At 37.5% G+C, this 22,892-nt stretch overlaps 1 long non-coding RNA gene across 1 annotated transcript in view; it reads left to right on the top strand.

The window, feature by feature from the left end:
- The window catches only part of LOC103659635, a 72,636-nt gene that overhangs the window by 36,289 nt on the left and 13,455 nt on the right, over positions 1 to 22,892 (top strand). Inside the window, exons 4-6 of the long non-coding RNA XR_567566.2 lie at positions 6,208 to 6,329; positions 6,441 to 6,604; positions 9,308 to 9,376. This is a non-coding gene — a long non-coding RNA (uncharacterized LOC103659635). The remainder of the gene's footprint in view (positions 1 to 6,207; positions 6,330 to 6,440; positions 6,605 to 9,307; positions 9,377 to 22,892) is intronic.

The following is a 22,892-nucleotide window of genomic DNA, read 5'->3' as shown; positions in this document are numbered from 1 at the left end:
CAAGAAAAAAGATATAACTTAAAAAAATTAAATCGGAAATGAAAGAGAAGTAATAATACCACCACAGAAGTACAAAGGATTATAAGTGAGTACTGTGAAAAAATATATACCAACAAACTGGACAATGTAGAAGAAATTGATAAATTCCTAGAAACAAAATCAAACTGAATCAGGAAGAAATAAAAAATCTCAACACACTGATTACTGGTAACAAAATTGAATTGGTAATCAAAAACTGCCAAAAAGCAAAAGCCCAGGATCAGAAAGAGTTGCAGGTGAATTCTACCAAACATTTAAAGAAAAGCTAATACCTATTCTCCTCAAAATATTCCAAATAGTAGAGAAGAAAAGTTTCCAAACTCATTCTACAAGGCCAGCATTACCTTGATACCAAAACCGGAAAAACACTACAGAAAACAAACAAACAAAACTATAGGCTGGTATCCCTGATGAACATAAATGCAAAAATCCTTAACAAAATATTAGCAAATTGAGTTCAACAATACATTAAAAGGATCATTCACTACAATCAAGTGGAATTTGTTCCAGAGATGCAACGGTGGCTGAATATCTACAAATCAATCCCTGTAATATATCAAATGGACAAAATGAAAGATAAAACCATTTGATTGTCTGAATAGATGCAGGAGAAGTAACTGACCAAAATTCACATCCATTCATGATAAAAACCCTCAACAAAGTGATTTAGTGGGAACATATCTCAATGTAATAAAGGCCACATATGAAAAATTCACAGTTAACATGATACTCATTGGTGAAAAACTGAAAGTTTTTTCTCTAAGATCAGAAACAAGACAGGAATGTTCATTCTTGTTACTTGTATTCAACATAGAACTAGAAGTCCAAGCCACAGCAATCAGGCAAGAAAAAGAAATAAAAGGTATCCACATTGGTAAAGAAAAAGTAAAACTTTCATTATGTGCAGATGACATGATACTATATATAGAAAACACTAATGATTCCATCAAAAAACTGTTAGAACTAATAAATGAATTGAGTAAAGTTACAGGATACAAAACTAATATATAGAAATCAGTTTCATTTCTATACGTTAATAACAAAGTAGCAGAAAGAGAAATTAACAAAGCAATCCCATTTACAATTGCACCGAAAAGAATAAAATACCTAGGAATAAATTTAACCATGGAGGTGAAAGACCTATACTCTGAAAACTATAACTTGTTGATGACAGAAATTAAAGGTGACACAAATGGAAAGATATACCATGCTCATGGACTGAAAATATTGTTAAGTAACCATACCACCCAAAGCAATCTACAGATTCAGTGCAGTCCCTATCAAAACACCATCAGTATTTTTCATAGAACTAGAACAAATATTACTGAAATTTGTATGGAATCACAAAAGACTCTGAATAGCCAAAGTAATCTAGAGAAAGAAGAACAAGGTTGAATGTATCACAATCCTAGATTTCAAGATACACTGCAAAGCTATCATAATCAAAACAGGAGAGCCCAGACATACACCCATGACTATATGGTCAATTAATCTATGCCAAAGGAAGCAAGAATATACATTGGGGAAGAGAGAGTCTGTTCAATAAGTGGTGTTGGAAAAACTGAACATCTATATACAAAATAATAAAACTGGACCATTTTCTTCTACCACACACAAAAATAACTCAACACGGATTAAAGAACTAACTCAAAACCGTACAACTCCTAAAATAAAACTTTTTTTAGGAGTCTCTTTCTTCCTAAAAGAAAACATAGGTGTAATCTTTTGGACATCAGCCTTAGCAACATATTTTCTAGATATGTCTCCTCAGGCAAGGGAACAAAAGCAAAAATAAACAATTCAGACTACACCAAAATAAAAAGCTTTTGTCCAGGGAAGGAAATCATCAACAAAACAAAAAGGCAATTTACTGAATGAGAAAAGATATTTCTAAATGTTATATCTGATAAGGGATTAATATCCAAAATATATTTTAAAAACTTACACAACTCAACACCAGGAAAAGCAAATTAAAAAATGAGCGGGGGCGGGGGGCGGCGCCTGGGTGGCTCAGTCGTTAAGTGTCTGCCTTCGGCTCAGGTCATGATCCCAGCGTTCTGGGTTCGAGCCCTGCATCGGGCTCCCTGCTCAGCCGGAAGCCTGCTTCTCCCTTTCCCACTCCCCCTGCTTGTGTTCCTCTCTTGCTGCCTCTCCCTCTGTCAAATAAATTGATAAATAAAATCTTTTAAAAAAAAAAATGAGCAGAGGGCACGAATAGACATTTTTTCCAAAGAAGGCAAACAGATGGCCAACAGACATATAAGATGCTCAACATCACCAGTCATCAGGGAAACACAAATCAGAGCTACAAGATAGTACTTCATACCAGCCAGAGTGGCTAGTATCAAAAAGATAAAAAGTAACTAGTGTCAGTGAGGTTGTGGAGAAAAGGGAGCGCTCTTGCAGTGTTGGTTGGAATGTAAATTGGTGCAGCCACTGTGGAAAGCAGTATGCAAGTTTGTAAAAAAAATTTAAATATAAAAATACCATAGAATTTAGTAATTCCACTACTGGGTATTTACCTGGAGAAAATGAAAACACTAATTCAAAAAGATATATGCACCCCTATGTTTATTGTAGCATTATTTATAGTAGCCTCTAAGATATGGAAGCAACCTAAGTGTCCATCGATAGATGAATGGATAAAGAAGTGATCTATTTGTATATATATATATATACATATACATATTTATATAATTATATATATTATATGGAATATAATAGTCCATATTATGTATTATGTGGAATATACATTTATTATATGGAATTATGTATATGGAATATTATTCAACAATTATATATTATATGTGGAATATTGCTAACAATTTTATGTAATATATAATATTTCATTACATATAATAGAATATTACTCAACCACAAGAAATGGTATCTGGCCATTTGCAATATCATGAATGAACCTAGAAGCTATCATACTAAATGAAATAAGTCTGATAGACAAAGACAAATACTATGTGATTTCATTTATATGTGTAATCTAAAAAATGAAACAAATGAACAGACAAGAAAGAGAAACAGAATCATAAATAGAACAAACTGGTGGTTGCTAAAGGGGAGGAAGTTAAGGGAAATGAGCAAAATAGGTGAAGGAGATTAAGAGGTACAAATTTCCAATTATGACATAAATAAGTCATAGGATTAAAGGTACAGCATAGAAAATATAGTCAATAATATTGTAATAATGTTGTATGGTGACAAATGTTAATTACACTTACAGTAATGAGTACAGTGTAATGTACAGAGTAGTCAGAACACTGTGTTGTACCCCTAAAAGTAATATAACATTGTATGTCAACTATACTTCAATTTAAAAAATACATATAAAGAAAAAAAATAAAACAAGTGCTAATACCTATCTCACAGCATCTGTGAGTATTAAATGAGAGTCATAAGAGCTTTGTGTTTTTTATTCATAATTTTCAAAATAGAGATAGCTTGTTTTACTTGATTATAAAATATATGTACTGTTATAATTTTGATATTTTCAAGACTTTTGTATGCCTACATTAAGAGAAAAATTTTTCCAAAAGAATGGGATTCCATAAGTAAAACAGTTTGAAATTTAATTTTTTACCTAATAATATAAATTGAAGAACTCCTGTATCAAATGAAGATTTACTACATATTTTGAAGGGTTGAAAAATACTCCATTATATGAATATATTATAATTTAAGTAGTTCCCAATTGTTTGATATTATCTTTGTAAGAGTAACAAATTGGAAGCTGTAGTCAACTTCCCTAAACATATATACTTGTGCACATGTCCAAGTGATTCTTCAAAATAAATTAGTACTCTAGGATGTCTAGATCTCAGCCAGAAAACCAGAGGTCTAGGGCCCGCAGTCATCTGAAGCCTTGGTCATTTATTCACATTTCTAGTTGACTGGTGTTTGATGCTAGACACAGGCTAAGGGACTTGCTTCATTACATGATGGGGGCTGGATTTCAAGAGAGAGAGAGTGAGCTAGGTGAAACCATATTGCATTTTATGACCTAGCTTTAGAAATCACACAGCATCGCTTCTGCCACATTTCATTGGTTGAAGTAGTTACAAAGGTCACTCAGGTTCAAGGGAAGGAGACGTAGACCCCACCTCTTGATGGGAGAGTGTTCATGTCACATTTATAAGAAAAACATGTGACATGAGTTGTATATTGGTGCTGCTCTCTTTGGAAAACTACCTGTGCTAGACAATATTAGGACCTTTGACCTATATCACCAACATGACCTCCATTAGTAATATATGTTTTGAGTAATATCTTTGCCTATCTGATGATATGAAAAATGGTATTTCACTATTGTTTTAGGTTGTTTTTATACTTAAATATACCAAACAGTGTTTTGCAATGTTTGCAATATTTACCATTTATATTTTTATGATTATTTTGTTTAACATAACCTTTATGTTTCTAAGGATGTGTTCATCTGTTTAATAGTGATTTATAAAACTTCTTCATATGCTATATTAAGAAGATAACCCTCTGTCAGTTTTGTTGAAAAAATTTTTCCCAGAATGTTTTCTTTACTGTTTTATTGCATTACTCATTCTTTATTGACTTTTAAATATGTTTTCTATTTTATATGTCATGCTTAAATATACTTTCCTTACCCCAGAACTACAATTTTTTTACTTGTATGCTAATTTATTCATTTATAAATTACATCAAAGTAAATTCCACATGGATTAAAGACAGGATCTAATATTTTTCTAGGTTTTTAGCTTTTTGGTTTTGTTTGTTGAAATTTTCAGAATAGCAACAAGTTTTAAAAATAGTAGTAACCAAAGAAAATGGAGAAGGATTCTCATCCTGATTATGTTCTATTGAATAATCTATGCCTGCTCTACCAACTGGAAATGTTACATTTATCATGTGTTAATTCCCATATACACTTGAGTCCCTCTCTGGACTCTTTATCATTGATCTCCATTGCAGTTCACTATCATATCACTTTAATCATTACAATTTGAAAAAGTACATTTTAATATCTAGAAAGCTCCCTTTCTCTTCAAATGCCTTGTAATTCACGAAGAGCTGTTCGGTACTCAGTCCCTTACTCTCTTTCCTCCCTGGTGATCTGATTCAGGCTCATGGCTTTAAGCACCTTCCGTAATGACAGCTCCCCTGTTTATATCTCCAGCCCAGGCCTCTCCTGTGAACTCCAAATCCAGTTACCCCGTGGGACTTGCACAGGCCTCTTTGTTTCAATAGGTCAGAACTAAACCCTTAATTTTTTTTTTTTCTCTCTAGATCTTCTCTTCCCTCGGTGTTTCCAAACCCAATGAAGAGCATTATATCAGCTATTCTGGTGATATAACGATAGGCAGATTTAATATTGTGATAGCCAATCATTACATCAATGTAGAAATGTTTGCATTATTTTAACATATCCATTAAAATAGGAAATGTCACTTTTGGGGGACAGGTTAAATCTACACTGAAACTAGAGTGTCAAAATTCAAGCCTGAGTTAGCATGTGAATAGTGGGTGCTATAAAGGTGAGTCAAGGAGCCTTGGTCCTATTGAGCATTGTAGGAGTTATTTTTGTATTTTGGATTTATAGCATCTACTTATAGAGTGTGGCTTCAGCCTCGTTCTCCAGGCTTTGTGGTTTCTTGCTGGTTTCTGGGAGCTAAACAGTGTTAATAAGTTTGCCCACAAGTAGAAGATGTACTATTAACGCTTCCATGTTTCTCATAAAGAGGGTTTTTTTTCCTTAAAAATACTTGCATTTTCTATGTTTTAAATAATTAAAGTAAATATGTAGTCGTGGTTTGAAAAAGAACATACTACCAAGTGAAGAAAAATTATAGATTTCAATAAGAAATAAAGGTTAACATTAAAAATCACACGTTAAAACAAGAATAAATTGTATTTCTCACTATTGTTGATACTTTAAAATATAGTAACTCTAATATAAAATCAGTGGAACCATAAGATGATTTTGAGAAAAAAAACAAAAAAATACCACATACGAAACAAATGATATAATTGCACACATTATTTATTGGTGATAATTATTTTGCATCTGGTGACCATCCTTATATTATTTGGTAAAAATAGAGAGTCGTAGCAAGGTTTACAAATAGTAGTATCCAAAAAAAAACAGGAAGGAGTCTTATACTGATTATCCTCCATTTGTCCTTCCAGAGCCATTCTCCGCTCTTCCTCAGGGAAATCTGCACTCCAGCAGGCTGACTGGTATGGACTACATCATCTGAATTCTCTCACCCTCTCACTTCCCATTGGGTTCACCCAGTGGGAGGGACTAGGTAGATATCAGAGAAAGGAGCGTGGGCGGAGGGGGAGGGAGATAAAAAGACTGCAAGAGAGAAAGAGCGAGAGAATGTGTTTTGATTGTGACTACCTTCCTCTACCTACAGTCCTAACTATTAGGTGGTCCATTTCCCACTGCTCAGCTCTCATCAGATTCAGTACCGCTGCCTGCTTGGACCCCGTCAGGCTCTGGAGTGGTAATGACTTTCCACAGTTGCTGCCCTGAGGTGCCTCACCGTTCCTCGTTGGTCCTTGATGCTGCCACACCTCTGTACGTGTTCCCTTCAGCAAAATGTCTCCACTCATCTCTGTGAGAGAGCCTTCTGTTTTCTGCCTGGACCTTGACTGATAAAAGTTCCAACTTTGCTTCCATGGTATTCATAAAAGGAAAAAATATAGCTTGTAAACTCTACTGTGATCATCGTTACAAAGCTATCAATGAAGAGTTACTACTCTTCGATCATGTCAGTTCAATTTAAACTTCCTCTGAGTGGTTTTTCACAAGCCAGACTAAGCAATGCTATGATGATAAAAGTAAAGATAAGACAGAGTACCTGTCCCTCAAGGAGCTTATTCAGCAGACAGTTTATTAACACTTGAAAAAGTTCAACAAGGTTATGCATGACAGAATGCAAAAAAGAGCCACTAATAGACAGTATATATAACTGAAAACAGAGAAGATACGATTCGAGCTTGCAGGAAAGGCTCTGTTGAAGAGGTAGGACTTTAACTGGACCTTGGAGGATATAAATATTCACCACAAAATGTCTCCTGTCTGTTTCATCACACAAATAGTATTTTTTCCCCACTTGGATTTCTCCTCGCTATTTTAGAGTCATTTATGTGCCACATGAAGTAATGCCTACTCGTGACAACTAAATTGGTTTTCTTGCCTGACCTACCCTGTGCCAGGATATGCTTTGAGTGGCATAATGGTTCTTTTGCTCACGTGTTAGATGCACACTTGCCAACACTGCGCCAGCTGCTCAGGAAGGGTTACGTGAGGAGAGATTCAGGTAACTTCAATCATAGAGGAAGAATTTGCCAAAAGTCACCCCCAAAGACTCTATGGGGCAAACAGTGGCCCAGCTCTAGAGTTAAAATTTCATTTATACTCTCTCCCTTTCATTTAAGATTTCTTCTCAGAAACAGCACCTACTTAAAAGACAAAATCAGGTTTAGATTCATGAAGACTATCTTTATGGAACTCAAACTAATGACAAATTTCCATAACCTAGGATGACATGATCACTAAAAATAGTGGCCCTACCATTTTTACCTTGTGTCTGACCACGAAAAGAGATGTAAAGTACATTTACAGCCAGAATTCTCCAACCCAAATATGCTTGTTAAGTTTGTTTATCCAGTCATACCGCGTGCCACACAGTGGTGAACTATTTAGAGGAGGTTTACTAGACACTTTTCTGTCGAGGAATTTTTTCTTTCTTTTCGATTTTCTGCCTCATATCACGCTGGGGATGATTTAATGTGACTACATTAAGTGTTTTCTGAACCGCTGCTATTTCTAAATAGTTCTGATATCTTTGGGGGCATCCTTTCCTCAAAAGCCAGATTTCCTTGAAAGGGATTCTGGTTCAATTAATTAATTTAGCATACTGAGCATATAAGCTAATACAAACAAACCCAATTATTATCTTGTCAAACAATGGCCTAGGAACTCAGGCTGAAACAGGAATATGGCACACAGATGGAGATATTTATGGAAAGTACATTCTGGTGGGGGAAGCCCTAAAATCAATAAATAGCCAAATAATTAAAGAGAATATACCAGAAAGTAATGATAGGCACATAAAGAATGACTGGGTGACAACTTTTTGGAAGGCCTTTTTCAGATCTATTTTCTAGAGAATCTAGAAAATCATAGTTGATACCAAGAGGCAGCAAATCTCTATGGTGCCCCCTTTCCCTCGCAGAGACTTTAGAAGGAAGTAAAAAGAATGAAGGATTAAACATCAAACAAAAAAGACAAAGAAAAGGAACAGGCTTGACCGGTAACAATAAAACAGTCAAGGAGCAAGACCAGCGGGCAGGAACAACAGGACAAAGGGGTTGGGAGAATATGTGCCTACAGAAAGTGTGGGTGTCTTGAGCTGCCAACACTGTTTACAGAGTTTTTGGCCTGTAGAGCTGGAAGTGATCTTCGGTCATGTATTCCAACCCTCCTATCTTACAGATGGAGTGGCTGGCATCTGAAGAGTCATGAGACTCGTCCATGTCATGGTTAGAGATTTAGAGGCAGAACTGGAAGTTAGCCTTCCTGGTATATTTAGTTTGCACCTCTGCCAATGTTTGCTTTCATCTGGGTTCTTTGGGATATGGATACTAAAAAATAGAATTCCTGAGGTAGATAGTGTCGGATTTAGGTATTCACAAAATTTGGTATTTTACTAAGTTTATTATGTGGCAAATGATGTGTCTGTGGGTCAGGACATCCTGCAAATTACTAGTGAGTCTGGCTCATAGAGCCCTTTGTCATGGAGTTATAGAGAAATGCAAGTCCTCTTCCTTTTCCCCCAAACCATGAACAAAAGCAGCTTGAAAACTTAAAAGGTAAAGGAACTTCTAATCTGTTGCAAGAGAGGTGCTTAAAAAGGCCCAAACTAGAGACCAAAAAAAAAAAAAAAGGATGATTAGCTCCTTAGTTATTTGGAAGGAATTCTAGTGAAGATTAAAAAACACCATGGTCTGGCCTGTAGTTAAACCCCATGATATGTAGTTTTAGCAGTCGTCTGGTGGACAGCCAATAGTGGTGTGTAATTATGGAAATGCTGACATTGCAGAACATAGTGGAAACCAAATCAATTTTCAACATGCATACCCAAGACCTAATAAGAAACTTCCATTGATGATGAGAAAATAATTGGGAAATAGAAAAAAGTGAGTAAGAATATGCGAGTAAATGTAGAACGTTGACTGAATTCTCCTTACTCTGTCTCTGTGCTCTTTCCCCTAGCTCTTTGCTCCCTCATCTGAGGGAGTGACAGCCTCATGGGACTCTTCCCACCAAGTCCTCTGAGTAAAGGTAAGAAGCTGGATGAAAGTCTCAAAGAACTTTTTAAAACAAACTGCTTCTGCTGACATAAGGAGAAAATTAATAACTAGAATATCTAAAACGTATTTTTGAAGTTGTTAGGGGGGAAAATCATTAAATAACAATGTTATAACTCTCAATTTGCAGTGGACCTAGTGAGGGGCCCTAGAAAACTGTAAAATTGCACATGAGGGAAGAGCTAAGAGATGGCAGCTGCTCTGAGACCTTTCTGAAACAGAAAAGGGACAAGAGAAATAACAAGTCACTTAATCTTTGGGATCGGGAACTGTTCATGCAGATCACACGTCTCAGACAGACCAAATGGCTGTGGGAAAGCACTGCATTTCTCTTGGCTGCAGAGTCTGCATTCATTAAAAGCCTTTAACCTTCTTGTTGTGAGAAGGAATAAGTGATAGTGGACACTGTCAGATACGAGGTACCATGTGCAGGCTCGGCCAGAAGCAGAAGCAAGAGGTACACTGTCCGTTAGAACTGAGATCGAATGGTTCAGCTCTATGGAATGGAAGTTTCAGAGAAGAGGAGGAAAAACAGAGCTGTATAGGAGCACTGGTAAATGGGATCCCCTGTCATTGTTTCCCACTCTTGCTCATGGTAGTCTTTATCTATTATTGGTTATCTAATGCTGCTTAACAAATTAACCCAAATTTAGCATCTAAAAACATCAATAGACACGTATTATCTCACACAGTTTCTATGGGCCAGAAATTCAAGAGGGTCTCAGCTGAGGTCATTCTGGCCCCTTGTGCCCTATGAAGCTGCGGTCAAAGATGTTGGCTCACTCTCAATGGCTGTAAACAAGAGATAATGTTCCTCGCTGGCGGTGAGTAGGAGGCCTCAGTCATTCGGCACTTGGGACTCTTCATAGGGTTGTTCTTTGTGGCATGGCAGTTGATTTCCCTCAGAATGAACGACTCAAGGTCAAACTGAAGCCTCAGTGACGTTTGTCCTAGCCTTGGAAGTCACACTCTTTCATTGCCACAATAGCCTGTAGGTTAAATGAGTCATGTGTTGGTACTATCCAGTGTGAGAGGGGATTATTCAAGGGCATGAATCCCAGGAATTGAAACCCATGGAGCCATCTTGGAGACTTCCTGCCATAGTCATTATACACCAACATCAGAAGTTTGGCCTTTTCCATATGAACTTTTAAAATATATCCAACTTAAGCGGTCATATCTTTGAAATCATAGATTTGATGTGGTCTTTATATTAATTATCATGTGATAATTTCCAAAAATATATATAACTATTAAAACAAAATACATTTTTTTCTTGTGTCTCCTAATAGCAACTCAAGCATAACCAGGGTTATATGTACCACCCCTCGGAAAACCCCACCAGCCACAAACTTGAGCTGGTCTTGCTTGAAGGAGATCCTTATAAGTCTAGTGTAAGTCAGGAGACATTTGTTTCACGTGACATCCTCACTTACACTACATGCCCTGGAAGTCTAAGACAATAGTACTCAGGGGTAGACTACCACACTACAACCAAGTCCATTTGCTACAGTGGTTATAACTGTCACTTGCCAGCTATCTTTTGTAATTACTTAAAACAGAAACAGTTTAAAGAACTGAACCATAAGGGTAAAGCAGATTGTTCTCAGGACATAAAACTAAACTCACCTTATTATGTATTGTTATACTGCTGTCCACTCTCATTACCGAAGGCCGTAAAGCAATTTTAACTATTCCCTGGAATGTCACCAGCAATAAGTGTTTTTGCTTTACTGTTCTGTTGAGCTGAATGTAATAGTTATATTTTAGAACTCTGACAGCTGGGAAATCTAGAAATGGCTCTGGTCTTTGTGAATTCATTAAAATATTTGGTTTGAGTAACCTTAGTGTTACCTTAAGTACGGTTGGGGAAATCATGTCATAATCACTGAATTTTATTAGCCACCAGCCCTTTTTAATCATAAAATGCAATGTTCTGAAACTGAGAGCCTGTTCTGTCCCATGCTGGTGACTTTATCACTTCTTTTGGCGGTGTGTCCATGAGCCCCATTATGCTTTCCTGGGGTGCTGTATTTGCTGGCGTCCTTTATGGCCAAAGGTGACAATATGAACAATGTAAAGTGTGGCTGGTGGGAAGAATCTCTATGCTGAGTACACACACTATTTCCCATACTTAAGCGTACTAAGACTGGGACCATTCGCAGGGTCAAGTTTCTCTGGTTTTTATCTTATACCCATCAGCTTTACATTTTTATTTCATTCGAGAAGAAAATAATCTCTTTTACTTTAATTCTAAATTCCTATCTGAATGAATATACCTATTCTATTGTTAGTTTTCTTCCTCCCCACCATTCTCCTTCATAAAAAGGGAGGCATTGTGGAGAATGGCAAGGCAGTATACATATCCACCATGCTAATGCAATTGTCTTCCAGAGTCTTCCCTTTTCCTTCATCAGTTTCCTTTTATTAGGAAATTTAACTTCCGAGAATAAATGTTTTGCAACTTAAAACTACATATGCCCAGCTTCTGTTTCCTTAAGACTAGGGAGAGAGAGATCAGCCTGGATTATTCTGGAGACAGTTAATACCTGATCTTTGTTATGCTCAATGTGACTTGGGCATTTTTGAAGGCAATTTATGCAGTTATTATTTTCCTTTTCCTTTATAATGAAGTAGGAAGTGCAGGAGGTCTTCATCATCAAACACTCATTTTAACGAAAGCTAAATTAAATAAAAGAGACGTAAGGCTAAAAGAGACCACTGTGTAGGTATCTAAGAAAAAGAGTCCAAGTAGCTCTGGAGCTAAAAGTGGATCTGAAGGTCATGCTCGGGGATTGTTGCTTCTGTCTCTCAAATACCATGTGTTTTCTGTCATCCTTGTTTCTGTCTTTGCTTCTCAACTCTCAAGCAGCTTCTTCTTCTTGCCACTGGCCCCTAACCCCTTACGCTACATGCTTGTTTCAATGCCAGCAGTCATCGCGCTAATATCTCTGCGCGTCGTCATTCACATCAGAGAAAAAGAAAGAAATCTGAATGTTATTCATACTTTCTCTGTGTAGATTCTAAGGAAGATGATATTAATGATAACGTCCACTGAATGGGATGAGGAATATGGAAATGCAAAATTACACGTGGAGAGAGATTTTTTAATTGTACTGGGAAAGAAAAGGGAAAGTGTAAGGATAGATGAATTATCTTCATTGCCAGTAAGAAACTTGGTGAGTCTTTCAGAAGGACATACATGTTTAATCAGGAATTTCGTCAAGTTCTGTTGTGTGTTGCCTAATGGAACTGCCTTTTTTTGTTTCCCCATCATGTCTTCTGTAATATCTAGTTTTGCTACCCTCTGTATGACCAAGATTGGATTGCTCACAACTACTTTCCTAGCTTTATTTCCCAGAAGTCATCCTTACATACGCAAAGCCCAGCTAGGATGAACTGGTTTGTAGATTCCCCTTGTTTTTCCATACTTCTGTGACTTTGCTCGTTACTCTACCTCTTCAGAAGAAATCCCTTGTATCAGTTTCAACAGCTACTTTACATCAAGACCAAACTCAAATGCTACTTTCTCCAGCAAAATTAGCCTTTCCTTCTCAAGTCTTAACAGCACTTGGTTTTGTGCCCTGCACTAAACATACCGATAGCACGCCTTATCTGCCCTATCAGACTGAAGAAGCATCTTAGTCACCTCTCAAATTCTCCACATATGAAGTCAAGGACAGTGCATGCCATATGAGCATTCAATAAATGTTTCCTGAATTGAATAAAAAGGTCAGTAATTTAGTTCACTGTGTGGTTTGCACACAATGTGTTCTTTTTTAAAAAAAATATTATATTTTTTTGCATATGGTGTGTTCTATCCAGATTTTTATAATACTGTCAAATAGTAGGCTAAAACATGTGCACTTAAATAAATGCATTTCCATGATGAAGATATGTTGGCTTCTTGATGATAAAGTAATAAGCTTTCATCTCCCTGCCACGGCATGTCCTGAAGATAAATGGGAGCATGAACATGCAAACACTTTGGGAAGTGAAAGCATGCTATTGTAAGTAAAGGATATTGTTTATTTCTATAGCTACTATATGGAGTAAGATAGGATCCCTATCACTCAAATGGCTCTCTGTACCGTGGGGTAATCATGATGGTTTTGGTTAATCTGAACCCTCCCAGTCAATGCTACTCAAATTGTGAACACTGGACCAGTGCCAATCCATGAACAGAAACGCTGGGACTAAGCATTTAAAAACTTTTATAGCAATTTGATAGAACAATAGAACTACCGAATTTAATAATAGAAATGTGGCTTATGTCTCTACACCTTTGCTTTATCAGTTTCATTTTGCTAGTAATCATTTCCACTGTTGTATAATATAATTGATCCACAACAGCCTGAAAACAAAAACAAAACATCAGAAAAGCTGGACCTTCAATGTAGACAGTTAGAGAAGCACTGCTCTAAGTCATTCTCGCCAGAACAAAGATACCCACTCGTGTACATGGCAGTTCTGGGAAAAAGATGAAGATAAACTTGTAGATATTATGAAATACTAGTATCAGCAAAATACCAATAAAAGTTGATATTAAAAAAAACAATACAGTGAATGATAATGAGAAGACTCTGAAATATGACCGTTCTGATTCATAGTATTGATTTTGATCAGTCTTTCTAAAACCTTTTTGTGCAGCTTTAACAACCCTCTATGCAAACTCCTCTTTCCAGTATACAGGCTTACATTCTGGAACTTTTAGAGAAAATAACATTCTCTCCTATTGTTACATAAATTTGGGGGTGTGTTTGCTTACAAAAAAACTTTAATGCACCCATTTAATTAACATTAACAGTAATTCCTCAGTCATCTATACGTCTTCTCTATGAAAAATTCCTTCATGAAATCAATAAAGTCGGTGTTTTAAATACAACAGAACTTTGTAATCTGTTACTTTCTCACCAATTTGACACTGACTTTTTAATGGAAAGTTTTCTTAACATAAGTCAGGACAGTATTTTTTTTTTAGGATTTTTATATTTATTTATTTATTTGACAGAGAAAGAGAGCGCGGGAGAAAGAGAGAAAGCACAAGCAGGGGGAGTGGAAGAGGGAGAAGCAGGCTCCCCACTGGGCAGGGAGCCCTACTCAACTTGGAGCTCCATCCCAAGACCCTGGGATCATGACCTGAGCCGAAGGCTTAACTGACTGAGCCACCCAGGCGCCCCAGTTGGGACAGTATTTTGAGCAAACAGTATGTGGTTCCTTTTGTCAGAGCATCTTGTTTTTCCAGATTACCAAGACAACACATTCTACAGGGGTTTAGAAAATGTTCTACAGATTTCTCATTCTATGGAAATCAGTACTTGCCAATGCCTTAAAATTTAATATTCATAAATCACACTGCAGATTTTGATTTTAGGAATCTTAGAATCATTGTTTAGATCACGAAATCAGAGGGTAGGTGCTGGGTAAGGTGTCAGGTTTTGTATTGAACCTTATGGGGTAGAATCGCTCAGAAGCAGTTCTTAATGCTTATGAGGCAGAGTCCTTGGCAATGCATCGATCTAGGCCCAATAGGAGGGGTTTTTTGATCCATTTATAATGTAACTTTAACTGTCCTATATTTCATTTCAGTTTTCTTTCCTTCCCCTGCTAGGCAAATCTGGCCCCGGATGTTCAGGCCCTATGTGAACTGAAGTTAGTAACCTCAGCAAGCCCTGCGTTATGGTCCTCTGGGGTACACACTCCATTTCTATCCTTTCCCTACAACTTTCAGACTCAGATTATCTTGACTCATTTTGCAACATGGGCTATATTTCTTCAGCTTTTTTTTTTAAAGGAATGCTTTATGAAGATGACGATATTCCAATAAAGAGAAAATCCGTTTCCTGCTAACCAAATTGCTTCCTACAATACATTCATCTGTTCTAAATAATGTGTATTTAAAATTACCTCTTTTATAACTGTGGGGTCAGAGGAGTAGAGAAAGTCTGGGTTAGTCACTAGAAGTTCTGAAAGCTTTGCTGATTTTTAAAATTCTTTAGTTCAGTAAGCAGAGTTAAATCCAAGGATACAAATTTTGAAAAGAATGGGACAGCATGTTGATTTTTCCCCTTATCTTTGCCTCTTGATCTTGCTATCTTAGGAATCCTGGATGACCTTTTCTTGAATGTCTTCCTAGTCTGACTTTGCTCCCGACTTTCGTCCCAAAGCACATTATCCCTCACTGAGCCTCCTTCAGCCATGAGTTCATCTGCAGCTGTTGCAGAGCGGTCCCTCCACCTACACACCTTTGGCCCTTGGAGACATTTCCAGACACCCCCATTCAGCACACCATCTCTCATCGGCCCTCCAATTTTCCTGCCTCTACCCTTCCTCCCAATGGCAGATCCACCACATCTGATCCTGGATTTTTCTCCTTGCCTGCTGCTTAGGTGTGATGTTTTGCTCTTCCCTGATCTCTCTCCCTGTCCTTATTGAAAATTCAGCCTCCCTAAACACATAGTTTCTAACTCACCTCCACTATCACCCCATTCCCTTTTTCTTTTAAATTCATGTGTACTCCCAAACCCAGTTCTGGCTTCAAATGCCTGGGAGGGAAATCCAGATACCTTGAAATATTATCAGCCATATTTATAACAAAACCAAGAGCCTGAGAGTTTAATGATTTCAACAGTGGCCAGCCTTTCTTTGGTTCATCCTTTCGCTCTCTCTTGTCCATGGTTAAATTGTGAGTCCTATTTTGCTGAATGTAGTTGTATTAATGACATTGCTTTACCTACACTTGACTACATCCTAGAACTTAATCCTGGAAACTCATGCCCCATTGGAAGCAAGCGAGAGGCAGTCAAGCCTGATGAGTCTTGTGGCTTATTGACAAAGATACTTGAAAATACTTCCACCATCTCTGCTTATCTATCCTTGACTTTTCAAAAAAGGTACCAGTTTAAACTTGAGGGCATTATGCTAAACGAAATAGGTCAGACAGAAAGACAAATACTATGTGATCTCACTTATACGTGGAATCTAAACAAGAACAACAACAACAAACAACATCAAGCTTATAGGTACAGAGAACACATTGGTAGTTTCCAGAGGCTGGGAGTTGGGGGTGGTCAAATGGGTGAAGAAGTCAAAAAGGTACAAACTTCTAGTTATAAAATAAGTCATGGAGATATAATGAACAGCATGGTGACTCTAGTTAATAATACTGTATCGAATATTTGACAGTAGCTGAGAAAATAAACCTGAAAAGTTATCTCAAGAAAAATATTCTATACAGGTGGTGACGGATGTTAACTAAACTTATCGTGGTGATAATTTCACAATATATACGAATATCAAATCCTTAATATTATATGCCTGAAACTAATATAGTATTGTATGTCAATTCTGCCTCCATCAAAAAACAATAAAATTTTTTTAAAGTACCAATTCAGAAACCTGAAACACCATTTCCCACAGTGCTTAGCACTCTCTGCCCTCTGAGTCTGATGTCTGCACCCTGTCTGCCTGTTGGCATCCTATGTACGTATATCGTGTGGCACCAGCAGCAGCTGCTCCCTATGGCAAAGCAGCTGTGAAAGCTGATCAGCCAGGATTTTTCACTTGAATCAGTTTAAACTGAGCACACAAAGATGTGGCAGACACAACTAGACACGTTTTCTAGCCATTTCTTTCAAATTTACCGTCTTAGCCTTATGCTTGGAGCAGCATGTTTGGTCTGTGCCTTGGGTATTAGGAAGAAGACCAAAAGCCTCCTGTCACTAATAACACCCTTTTCTACATTAACCCTTCAAATCTCAAAAAAATTTTTTGAGAACAGATAGAACTGGCTTCCCCGGGGTCTGGCTTCTCTCTCAGTGGATGACACTATAACACATTTTATCTTTTTGAAGTGAGCAGTCTGTCAGTTTCAACACATCATTTCTCTCACCCTCCCATATTTACATCTGTAGCCAAAACTGATTCTTTTCACTTACCAGTAGCTCGTAAAAGAATTAGGTTCTTTATCGATCTATCCACTTATCTATCTGCCTATCTATCATCTGTCATCTATTGATTTAATATAACCACTGCCTTGTCATCTGTTTTAAATGATTTCATACTCTTTCTGTTCTACTCACCCTGAGCCTGACCATTTGACTCCTCTTTCCTTCAACCTTGCTCTCTCCTGCTTGCTTTCACCAGGCTATCCAAGACTGTCTTGCTTTGCTGTTCCCTCCCATTTCTGTCTGTCCCTGTGCTCCTAGGTTAACATAATCCTATTTGAGTCTTTCATTTTATTAACACTATCCCCTGTGAGCCTTGCTTCTGACTGGTTCTATGTCGGAGATGTTAGTCTTCTCAAATCACCTGGACAGATCACCTATATAGGTCATCTATACAGATCACAACTGTCCAAGAAGAAGGAACTGGATCCTGTCCACCAGTCTCATCTTGGCAAGTGTACCTGGGGAAGCCCCTTGAGTGGGATCCCAAGGGTCCAATACCTATGTTTATGTGTGCTTCATAGTGTGGGCTGTATTCTAAGTGCTACGCACATATGCAGTCATTTAATCCTTACAACACTGGGAGACATGGAGCATTATCATTCCCATTCACAGGTTAAGAAATTGAGGCACAGAGGGTAAGTGACTTGCTGGTCATACAACTCATTAGGAAGAAAGCAGTCTTGAAGTAGGCAATTGAGCTCCAGAGCCTGCGCTCTTCACCACCACGCCATAAAACAGGGTTTCAACATCCAATATTTCTGCTTTCTATCTCTTCCCAGGTCCCATGAGCTTCTTCTACAGTCCCAGGCTTCCCATTCGGCCTCATTCTGCCAGGGGAAAAGAAAATTCTCTCTCGAACTCATGAAATCTTATGACTTCCTCTTTACTCACCACACTTTCATTTCTTTGTACAAATTGAACTTGTTTCCTTTATCTCCGTGGCTTTCCTCCAGATCCTAGCTTCCAGTTCGCTTGACCAAATATAGACATTTGCACTCCTCTTACTGATGTTTCCCATCACGAGGTGCAACGACAGGGAGAACACGGGCTGCGAGGATGCTCACAGCCCTCTTCTGAGCTCCCAACTCTTGAGAGGCTAGAATGAAGTTCCTGATTTTCCTCTTTGGGTCATTTGTTGACCATTACATGGTTAAGTCATTTTAAAGCACAGAGGACTGTTTGTAAGCCTTTACCTTCTCAATATGGCTGAAATTCGAGCACACAATGAGGCGACCTCTGAACCAGAGCAGCCAGGATGGCGGCAAAGAAAGGAGCACAGCAAATGGCAGGAATTTCAACAATTTAAGTGATTGAATAAAATGTTTAATTTTCAGAAAGTGAACATTGAAACTTGATAATCCAGTAGCCAAATGCGGTGCAAAAGTTTAGTGGCATGAACTGAAAAGTCTCTGCCTGATGTCAAGCTACATGACTCCTCCTCATAAAAGGGCAGGGTTCCTCTTTTCTACTTTCCCTTTGTTTTTGTAATGACCAGCAGGGACTCACTTGGTGATATTGAGGCAGCCCTGATTCCTCTTTATTTTTACCTCCCCCCTCCAGTCCATCAACTTAAAAACTTCTTTCCCTGGCTTACGGAGCCGAGCAAGTCCTGGCCCCTGGCTGCTTGGATCTTCCCTATCACCTCACATTTGACCCACGCTAGCCTGTTTGCTGCTCTGTGATCTTCTCAAGTCATTTTGTTTCCTGCCTTAGGACCTTTCTCACTAGCTTTTTTCTCTGTTCAAGATGCTCTCTCCCTTGACCTTTCCACGGCCCAGCCATTCCTGTAGTAGAAGCCTTCCTGAACCATTCAATCTGAAGTAACTGTCCAGCCGTCCTACCACATAGCCGTATGTGAATTTTCAGGGTTGCACTAATTTTAGTCATAAGACTTTAAATTGGGAATCTTTACTTAAGTTTTAGCTGAGTTCATAAAACAAGAGGTGAAAATACTTCAGTATTCTAAAAGGAGGTGTTAGACTACCTATACAGGACTTTTCAAGGAGGTAGACAGTTGGTTTTGCAACTCTTGGTTAACCGCTAATCTGCAGTCTACAAAATGGATTGGTGGAGTCAAAAGAGATATTGAAGATTAAAAATTAACTTTCAGACGGAATTGATGGTGTGCTATGAGCTACCCCCTCAATTTATACACTGAAAAGTAGGGATGGGGGTGCATCCCCCCCTCTTTTCTGCCTGCTGCAGAAACTTTGGTAAGACTACTCAGTGATCTTGACCTATGTCCCCTCGAGTCACGGAACTGACCCACACCTAAAAATGTCTAAAAGTAAAAGACTAGCTGCTCTGACAGACAAGCAGGAAGAACAGGCTGAGTCCTTGAGTCGAGAGTGGTCTAGACTTCCAGAATTTATTATGACAAAGGGCATATGAGTGTTTCCTCTTGACCAAATGATGGTGACAGGAGAAAGCCCCAACCTGGAGCCCTTTTAAGTCCCACCAAATGGGCTGTGTGTAGGAGAAAAGTGACTTTTATTTTAGGATCAAACTACAATAATTTTTTGCTAGAAGATTGAAATCACTTCACATCAACCTTTAAAAATTAAACTCCATCTTTAATAACAATTGTTAAACCCTAACAATAGTTCCAGTGACTTCCATGTAAACACCAGACTGGGATCTTCCCCTAAACCCGTGTGTCATCAATTCAGTCAAGAAATAGTTATTGAGCTGTTTCTACAAGATAACAGATCATGTTCAACTCCTGAGAACAGAGCTTGAAACAACCCAAAGTGCCTGTTTTCATCTAAACAAAGCTCTTTTTTGACAGTGATAGCTTCTGTGGTAATAATTAGGACACTTGATAGTACAGTTTTCCAGTCTTGCCTGATAATGACTCACCCAGGTGGCTTATTAAAAATACAGATTCCTGAGCTTGTCTCCTGGAACTGCTGATTGATGACATCTGGGGTGAGTCCTACAAATCCATTATTTTACACATGGCCCAGGTTTGTCTTATCAGGCAATTGTAGGAGGCATTTGATTGAGAATCCCAGGGTAGGGGTGGTCTGCAAAAGTGTACGGAGGAGTTGGCGTTTGATTTGAGGCCCAAATGCAGAGAAAGTATGGGGGAGGTGGAATCCAAGCAGAAGGAACAGCAAAAGCAAAGACCCCAAGCACGCTATGAGGTTGCTGGCTTTCAGGAGCACAGAAAGCCAGTAAAATCACAGATTTACCAATTAGAGAAAGCTTGGCCAAATGAGGTTAGACAGGAAGGCAGAAGCTATGCCAAGGAGTTTGAAAGTTTTCTAAACTCAGGGGGCGGCTGTTGGATAATTTTAAATAGAGGAATGACAATCTGATAAACGTTTCAAAAAGATGTATTCAAAACCACTCTTCATCAGAATGGGACCTGAGAATGTGCTTCAAAATCACCTGGAATGATTTCTTTAAAATGCAGTTTCCTAGCCTGTATGCCAGATCTTTTGAACTAAGGCCCAGACTTCTCTACTTTAGACAAGCATGCTAGGCCTGAAAGCCTCCGACTAGAACCCCCACGTGGACCTGACTCTATTTTAATAATACAATGGCTAGTCTTGAAGTAGTGGGACTATTACTTAATTCCTGAGGATCTTGTGAAATGCTTTTAGTGAATATATAAATGAATGGCCAAATCTTTGATATTTAAAATGTAACTACAGGTGCCTGGGTGGCTGGGTGGGTTAAGCTTCTGCCTTTGGCTCAGATCATGATCTCAGGGTCCTGGGATCTAGTCCCACATTAGACTCCCTGCTCAGCGGGGAGTCTGCCTCTCTATCTCCCTTTGCACCTCCCCTGCCCCGCTCCTACTTGTGCTCTCCCTCTCTTTCTCTCAAATAAATAAATAAAATCTTTTAAAATAATTAATGAATTAATTAAAACATAACTGGCTTTTTTAAAAAGTCAGGTATCTTATAAACCAATTGGAATAATAAGTATGATTATTAGCAGTTCTTACATATTTCAGTTATTCCCTAAACAAAAAAATTTAGGCTAGAGTTTTTATCATTTTCATTAATATATGAATATAATAATCTGGCTTCTCTAATTTACCTAGATTTGGTTAAAAAAAGTATCATCACAGGAGATTACTGATGAGTTATAGAAGATTATTGATTTTTACAGATTATAAAAGGTAACAGAGCAAAAATCATGCTTGAATAGTTTTCGTTGCTTAATACTCAGAGTTTGGTCACATTTGTAGCATCTGTCATCCGTAATGGTTGAGGGGGAAAAACACATATAAATCAAGGCAAAACCCCAAAGTTATACTATCAGAGTTTTTCTTCTAAAATTTACCCCATATACATAGACGTGGAGAGTTTCTGCATTTATATATAGTATAGTATTTTGATGATTGCAAGTGCCCCTTTTTCCCTTAGGATCAAGAGAAATGCTATGAAATATAAGAGCAATCTGTAAAACTTGGAAGAAAATAGATAATCAAATGTGTATTAAGATATGCTCTGGGTTATAAAAAAGACGATGCAAATAAGAGTGATATATGAGAAGCAGTATGATTTATAATTAAAAACTAAAACTTTTTTAAAATTCTTGGGAATAGCATAGATCGGTTCATAAAAAAACTATTTCCAGTGTAAATATACATCATTTTCACAGGTAATATGCAAAGCATTAAATGTAACTAGATCAGTTACAAGCCTGTTCCAGACTAGGCAAATGCTACATCTTACTTTATCATCAGAGATTAACACACAGTGGACCTTCAGTAAATGTTTCATGAATGACTGAATGATTGTCACAGTTGATATATATCATGAAGTTAATGTGACCAAGTTCATGTTCGTTCAACTGAACGTATCTGCTTTCTCGGCACCAAGAGCCATTATCTCTTTATTTCTAACTGGAAACCTACCGTATCCTTTTTCCATCACCTAATTTATTCATTGGTCACAAAAGAAACTGGGCAAGAAAATGCATCTGTCACAACTTTCCAACAAAAATTGATAGTGTTATATGCCAAGACCAGAATAAGTATATAAGTATATATATGTATATCCAGATCTAGGTAGATAGATACACACACACGTGCATATATATATATATATATATGTACACATACACACACACACATAATGCCATATGTATGAATCTGTGTGTATGTCTGTAAGTTTAAAAAGGTATGGATCTATATTTTATAATTACATATATAATATATATTATTAATAATAACTTGTATGATTTCAAAAGAGAAAAAGTTAAGGCCCATTATCATAGGCCTGATACACATTACTGGATTTTGAATGTGTGTTCCAAAGAGATTGCACTGAAGAGCTAAATATATTTAAAGCTAATAAAAATAAAAGGCTTTTTGAAAAAAAATTATGTTGAAGCTCTTTACACAACCACTTTATTCCACTTTCTGTCAAAGCTTATATGCTTCCAAGGGAGTACAGTAATTTGTGCATTTTCTATTTTTAAATCATTCATTGTTCTAGTTAAATATTATGAGTGTATGCCAATTCCCAAAAAAGTCATGCAGAGATAGTAGGTGCAATTGTGTTGTACTCAAAATAAATTCAT

This window comes from Ursus maritimus, unplaced genomic scaffold (genome assembly GCF_017311325.1).
Source record: "Ursus maritimus isolate PB19 unplaced genomic scaffold, ASM1731132v1 scaffold_1, whole genome shotgun sequence".
Taxonomy (NCBI): Eukaryota; Metazoa; Chordata; class Mammalia; order Carnivora; family Ursidae; genus Ursus; species Ursus maritimus.
The sequence above is the reverse complement of the archived record's forward strand: the minus strand, read 5'-3'. Positions and strand labels throughout refer to the sequence as shown.